The sequence below is a fragment of the Octodon degus genome, unplaced genomic scaffold (assembly GCF_000260255.1).
Source record: "Octodon degus isolate 3935 unplaced genomic scaffold, OctDeg1.0 scaffold00083, whole genome shotgun sequence".
In the NCBI taxonomy this organism is placed as follows: Eukaryota; Metazoa; Chordata; class Mammalia; order Rodentia; family Octodontidae; genus Octodon; species Octodon degus.
In genome coordinates this window covers 2265012-2272891 of record NW_004524659.1, presented here as the reverse complement: position 1 = coordinate 2272891, position 7880 = coordinate 2265012, and positions in this window count along the sequence as shown.

The window sequence follows — 7880 nt, the reverse complement described above, 5'->3', positions numbered from 1 at the left end:
TATGATATGATGTTTTCAGATCCTCTGGGAAAATTCCCAGTAGAGGAATAGCTGGTTTAAAGGGGATTTCCAGTCCAACTTTTCTAAGGAGTCTCCATACTGATTTCCATAACGGTTGCACCAGTCTACATTCCCACTAGCCATGGAGAAGGGTAAACTCTTGAACATTTGTATCTAGTCTGCTGTTGGCCAGATTTGTCCCACATGGTCCTAGCTCTGGTCTGCCCAGAAAACACCTCTTTGAGCGCTGAACTTTCTTTGTTAAATTAGGAGGAGAAACTGAGGGAGCATGAGGTAGGACAAGCCCTTTGTTTGTGGAAGGGCATGGTAGGATGAGAATTTGTTTGTTTACTTGTTTAGTCTTTTTTATGTATTTAGTACTGGCACTACAGGGTCTCATTACACAGATCAGACTGGTAGTGATCCTCCTGTTTTCAGCCTCCCAAGTGCTGGGATTACAGGCAGGTGCTACCGTGCCCAGTCTCAGTCACAGTCTCAGTGCGCCCCAGGGGTGGGGCCAGCACAGCACGCTGGGGATGGAATCCCAGTCCCTGCATTTGCCTAAGCAGGCACTTTAGTCTGCTGAGCTATCTGGCTGGCCCTTGTTTGCTTGTTTATGTGCTGTGTTGGAAACCGGGGATTCCTGCCACTGAGCTGTGCCTAGGATAAATTTTAGCACCTTAAGTCATGTGCTTTTCATTCGTTGTCATTCATTTTAACCCTGTTTCCCTTTGTATCACCCAGGGCAGACTGTGAAGCATTCATGGTACATCACAGAATCCAGTTTACCTGTTTCCTTTCTAGCTCCTTCCTTTGAACCTTAGAATCTGTATCTCATTTTAGCTAGGAAAGCCCATTCCCTGCTGTTCTTTGTCATCCAATGTTTATGGCATAATAATTGGTGCTGGTGACTCTTTCAGGGCTGGGCATTTTGATTCTAAATGATCCAGATGTTTGAAATTCTAAAAACAATTTCCACTTCCAGAAGTGCTTCAGAAAGTGGTGATGGGATAAGTGTGTTTGAAGTGACAGGAGGGATATTGAAGGGGGTCAATGGCAATGTGTCTTTCACTGTAGTAAATTTAAACATTCACCATATTTTTCAATCACCCCTGTATGCTTGGGGGATCTCAGAGAGAAGCTCCTGTCCCTCTGTGCTCACACAGCCAGACTGTGAGGAAGCTCTCCAGTATTGCAAAGCATGGCTGCTCCGATTGAGTGGAAGGATCCAGGCACAATTCCCTCTGCATACGCCTGTTAAGGAAAGATGGCTAAGTGCTTGCTTGGCCTGCAGGAGGTCAGCTGTCCACAGAGACAGCCAGTCCAGCCCACACACCAGTGGTAGGCACAGCCCCGCCTGAGCCGGAGGGGAACGTGCACGCCCTCCAGAGCCTGATGAAGCACAGCTGTCAGAGAGCACGGAACTCCCCTTCCCTCACCCCAGCTCCCACCAGCACCTCTCTGTCTTCCACCACAAGCAAGCGAGCAGGCCCTGGGCATGCGGATGGAGCCCACACTCTGCAACAGTAGCATTCTGAGCTCTTGTATTTTGACATCCTTTGGTATCCTAGGCACTTGATCTTCCAATGAGATAGCTGTGGTGCCCCAAGAGTCACATCCACTTTACCATGAAACCGAGGCCCCCAAAGTTAGAGTTTTAAGTTCTAGGCATAGAATTCTTCTTGCTACTTTTAAATAAAAAGTCCTTCCTTTAAAAATAGATCTCAGTGTCTAACTTTCCAGGGCATTCTATAACATAACCATGTGTTTCTGGGCCCAGGTAAAGGTGTGGACTTTGGGATAGGTATTTGAAGGTGCATTTTAAAACAAAAATAAAATCATAAAAGAGTGGGCAGGGGTCAGCTCAGTGTTAGAGAGCGTGCTTAGCAGGTATGAAGGCCTGGGCTCGATGTCCAGCGTTAAACAAATGTTATTACATTTAGCCTGGTATTTTATTTCCTAGGATCCTCCTCTGAGAAATAATTTCTCCTGCAGATTAAAAGGAAAGTACAGGCATTCTCAACGTTATGACACTTACAATAAAAAATTGAAAACATTCTGCCAGCCAACATGCAGGTGGTTAAATAAACTGTTGTATCTCCACCTTGCAGAATATTTAGGCAACACGGTTTTAAAGATGTGTTAGGTCTGTATTATTCAGAGGTAAAAAAAAAAACAGGATATAAAATTTAAACATCAAAGTATAGGGGAATCATAGAGCACAGAACCTATTTTTTATTTATTTTTATCTTTTTGGTACAGGGTCTCGCTACGCAGTTTGAACTTTGTAGTGATTGTCCTGTCTCAGCCTCCTAGTACTGGGATTATAGACATGGACCACCATGCAAGGCTCTGGGGCCAGCATGGCAATATGGTGCTGGGGATCGAACTCTGCACCTTGTGCTTGCCAGGCATGCACTTAGGCTGCTGAGCTACCTCCCCAGCCTCTATAGTACCACTTGTAGAAACACATGGATGTACATTCCACAAACACATACATAAAAATTCATTTAAAAAACCCATAGAAATGTTTGTATAAATGTCTTTGTTCAGTAAATGTAAGAAACAAGGATCTAGGAGGATATTCACTAAGTTTGGAAACAACGGCTACAACCCCGGAGGCAGGGACTGCAATAGGGATATTCAAAGTTAAAGCAGATATTTGTCACTTATTGGTATTGTTTAAACATTTTACAGCAAGAACATATATATATATATATATATTTGTGCAATACTGCATAATTCAGTTTTTAAATCACCCCTTGAAACAGGCCGGGAGCCACAGGAAAAGCTGGTACAAATTAGAATAACTTGAGGTGTGTCTAATGAAGGACCATGAGCAGAGTTACGTGGGATTCTAGAGAGCAACATGAGGGGCTATGTACCAGGGTGGATAACGGAGGGGTCAACAATGCCCAAAGCAGAGACGTGGCTTGGAAGTCTGGACCGTGGAGCCAGAGCACCTGGGGCAGCAAGGTGCTACTTACAGTACTTACAGCAGCCTGACCTTGGGCACGTCACTTACCTTCCTATATTCCTGTTTTCATATCTGTAAAATGCGGACAGTATGAGTGCCCACGTCACCGTGTTGTCATAAGAATCGAAGGAATCACCACACATAATCCACTTGGCACAGGGTCTGACACACATGCTCTGGGCTACTGCGACAATGACAACAGCTTTCTTAGGAAACGCCTCTGACCTGTGAAGCTCACTTGATTTCTCTTCCTCAGAGGTGGCCATTCTGTCTCAAAAGGATCTAATAAAGAGCCTAGATTGCAGTGGGTAGCTCAGGAAATGCTGAATTAAGCAGAGAAATGAAAGCATGTTAAGGTGACAGAGAGGTCAGAGATGGTGACACTCGCTTTAGCCCTCTCCTTCCTTTCCCATCCCTTTCTTGGCTTCCTTCAAGGAGGTATTCCTTGGACCAGGAAGACTACCAGAGGAGCTGAGTCTTTGCCTGCAGATTTGGAGGAGACACAGACACAGGGGGGCAGCTGCCTAAGGCCACGGTGCAGGGGACTGAGCCTGGTGTTCAGGTCCCTCTTTGGTTGGCGCCTCTGCCCCAGAATCCATCAGGGGTGTGAGCCGTGACTAGCCGCTGCATTGCTTTCCACCCCTTCTAATGCTCAGAGGTGCCTGGTGCTGCCCTCCCTGTGTTTTCAGGCTGCCACCTGTGCCATGGCCCATTAGGCCCCCTTGCGGTTCAGTGGCCATCTCAGCCCATGTCACCGGGAGGCTTTCTCTGTTACCCACTCCTCAGTGCCCCGTTCTATGCCTGGGAGCTATATGGGAAGGGGATGCCAGCAGAGGGATGGGGTGTTGGGGGTGGGTTAGTTAGTCTCTGGGGACTTGAAAGACAGCCCTGGGAAAGTGGACCTGGGATAAGAGTTTTTGAACTGGATGCTCCTGGCTTTCTGGGCAGGATGTGTATTTGTTGTGGGGGCTGTCCTGGGCAATGCAGCACTCTTAGCAGCATCCCTGGTCTCTACCCACTAGGTTCCAGGAGCAGTCTTCCAGTTGTGACAACAAAGTCTCCAGACATTGTTGAGCATTCCCTGGCTGTGAACCATGCAAAAGCACAGGTACAGGAAGGCTATGGGGGGGCAGAGGTGGCAAGGTTCTCAGCAGGAGGGACTCTGGTTTCCAGAAGAGCTCTAGGAGGTCAGTGGACATGGTGGACATGGTGAGAATCACAGCTGGAATGGAGCAAGAGTCTGTCTCTGGTTGCCTCATGTCTCCCAGGGCCCAATTAGAAGCTCTGGCAGCAGTCAGCTCTCATGGCTCTGAGTTCCTGTGATCTTCAAGGCTTTTTCTTGGAGGGCAGGGACTTAAGTGATGGGTGAGGAGCAGAGGAGGTGGGAAACTACTCAGGCTGACCTGGGAAGGTAGGTCCTTGGCCATCAGATGCTGCAGAGGATGGATAGGGAAGACGGTGCCCCTGGAAGCCAGACTGCACTTGGTCCCTGGCAGGGGCAAGGAGGTGCTTAGAGGACTGTGAATGCCAGCCAACGTCCAAGGGAATCTGGAAGGGTTCTAGACAGACCAGTGACTTATCATTGTCCCTCTTAGATGGAGCAATGAGTTGAAAGTTCTTTTTCCCTAAAATGTGTGTGTTCAGATCCTAAGGTAATGGTACCAGGAGTTGGGGTCTTCAGGATGTGATTAGGTCATGAGGGGAGGGGTCCCATCATGGGGCTGCTCCCTTACAAAGGAGATTTCAGGGACACCTTCACTTTTTCACTGTGCAGGATTCAGGGATAAGGCGGCCCTGTATAAGTTAGGAGGGGCTACCATAGGCACTGTGTTGCTGGCCCCTTGATCTTAATCTTCTTAGCCTCTAGAACTATAAGAAAGGTCTGTTATTTAAGACCTCAGTTTATGACATTTTGTTATAGTAGCCTCAACAGAGACAGATGGGCATGAGCCACTTAGGCTGTGGGGCTGTTGGTGTTAGAGGGACAGGAAGACCAGGAGGAGGTGCTGGTCAACCTGGGGAGGGCTGTGCTCTTAGTGATCCTCCTGTTTTCAGCTTCCCTAGTGCTGGGATTACAGGCATGTGCCACTACTCCTGGACTCCAGGGCACCTGGGGGTGGGGCCAGCATGGCATGTGGTGCCAGGGATTGAACCCTGGCCCCTGCATTTGCCTAAGCAAGCGCTCAGCCCACTGAACTATCTTGTAGTTGAACAATCTTGGCTCTTCCCTTTACATTTTAAGACATGGTCTCACTAAATTGTTAAGTTGCCCAGATTAGGCTTGAACTTGTGATCTTCCTGCCCCAGCCTCCTGTTGTACTGCATGGAGCGCTTGGAGTAGTTCTAGTGAGAATCAAGGCTAGCATCCCATCAACTGAGGTAGAATGAGCTGGAGAGAAGTGGCTGGAGCCACAGAGCACACAGGAGCGTGGGAAGCCTTGAGGCTCGGGGCTGAGGAGCTGTACTCAAGTCTGAGTTCAAATCCTGACTCTGTCATCCTTCATCTGTGTGAGTTCAGGCTGGATGTTCATTCTCAGCCACTCTGCTAAGCAGGTTGAGAAATCAGTTGTAAACAGGAAGCCAGGGAAGGCCTACGTCTGCATTAAAGAGCAGGAGCTGAGAGGCCTGTGAAGGGAGCCCAGGAGGGAGACTGCAGCAAAAGCAGACCTAGGATGGGGTGGTGTGGATGTTCCAGGCAGGGAGCCCAGCCAGGGAAGGGTGTGTGTAGGAGAAGTGTGTGGTGTGTGTGCTCACATATGTGTGTATTGCCTTCATGCACAAACATGGGAAAGCTGGGGTAGAGTGGGTGCTTACTTTAGAGAGAAGGAGAGAGGAGGAAGGGCTAGGCTAGCCCCACAGTCTCCTCTTTTGCTGAGCTTTGGGCTCTCCTGGAAGGATGGTGAGGTTCTGAAGGAGCTCTAGGTGGTCCTCATGGATGTAGCTAGGTGACACTACAGAGGACAAACCTCCCCATTGGGCTCTTCCAATGATTCAAGAGAGTGAAAATTTAATGTTAAAATTGAATTTCAAAAATTAAAAATGAAACACACAAGAGCTGGGAATATAGCTCAGGAGCAAAGCACTTACTTAACATGTGGAAAGCCCTGGGGTCTATTCCTAGCCCTCCCCTCCTCCAACTCCTTCATTTCTGTTGGAGATAGTGGTGCACACCTGTAATCCCAAGCCCTCTGGGGGACTGAGGCAGGGAGACTGCCAGTTGAGTCCAGCCTAGATAGCTTAGCAAAACTCTCTCTGAAAAATAAAAATGTATAAAAGGGGTTTAGTGCTGAGCTCAGTGTGGAGGCCCTGGTTTCAATCCCCACTACCACAAAACCCAACCAACCAGCCAACCAACTGAGATGAAGACCACACATGTCAGAATGGACCTCGTTCACTGGCTTATCACTGTCAGTCTGTGACCCTTAGTCTAAAAAGATGGGGCAGGTGATGGCTGGGCCAGCCAGCCTGCAGGATAGGCTGAATAGCTTCCCTAGAGTAGCATCTTTCTGGGTACGTCTCAGTGGCTAATGTGTGTCCTGGAAATGGGCCACTGCAATGGCCTGGCGCACTGGGCCTTGGTGTTGGTGACCAACTATGGCTTTAGCAGGCCACACTCACAGTGGGTAGGTGGGTCAGCACACCCAGGTCCAACAGGCTGGGCTGTGGTTGAATGAGGAGACTCCATACATAGGTGGCGAGGTGCCTTCCAAGTACACAGCCCCAAACTCTGCCTTGTGCTTCCTTCTGCTGCTGGTAGACCGGGAAATCTGCCACCCTACCAACTGGTCACAGCCGGTGGAGGAAGCCTTTCAGGAAGTTGGCACCGAAGACTCAAGAGGGCAATGCTTAACTCAGCAGAGTGGTTCTCGGGGACCACCATGTGCTGCTTTCATTCTGAAAATCATGTTCCATCCTCATCCTTAGGTACTGCAGCCCCGGGATTAGTTCACTTCCTCCTCTGTGCCCACTGGAAAGAGGCACTGCAAGAATAGATCTGAGGGCCCAGACCTGAGGAGGAGCTCCCCAGCCACGTGCCTCTTCAGGGCCATCCTAGAACTTGCTCTTATTACTTGTTCCCCACTACTGGGTCAGTGTTTGGGGGGACCAGGGACTCCTTCTTCCTTCAGAAGGGCATGCTGAGGCTTTCCACTCCCATCTTAGTCACTCTAGCACTTCTGCAGGCATCTGGAAAATATCAGCTCTTTAGGGATTTATTAAGAGTTGAGTTTTAAAAAAGAGAGTGGAGGCAGCCTGTCTATAATGGGGCAACCAGCCCCCTGAAACCTTGCATCTTTTGGAGAGCACATGCAGAAAGGATCTATAAACTGCGGTACAGGACTTCAGGATAAATCCTGAGGGGATTTGACTGACCTTGGCAGATACAAAAGTTACATTTCTTGTTATATAGGTCTTGCTTTATCTTGGTCTGAACCATCCAGCAGAAAAGTATAAAAACGAAGTATAAAAAGTAAGGCCATAATAATATGCTGAGTTGTAAAAGGCTCAAGTCAACAACTTCTGACATTGCCAGTCTTATGGGAAACCCACTACTATTATGGACTACTGGACTATATTGGAATATTTTGTTGAATTCACACACCCACAATATTTAAATAACAATGGAATACCCTTCTCTGCCAAAACTAAACGAAAAAAGGGGGATACAAATTAACAATCATTTTGTATCTGTATATTCAAAATAATTAGGAGAGATATACAGCTACTTTCTCTTAATTCAATGAATAGAAAGATTTGTTCTAATAGTGTTTGTGGATAGGATATCATGTCTGCATCTTGTACAACGAATAACCACTAAGACAACAATATGCAATGTATTAATTATTGAAACTGTGCTACTAATCCGTTTTGAAACGGTCTCATTGCTATTTGTTTCTCAATAAAA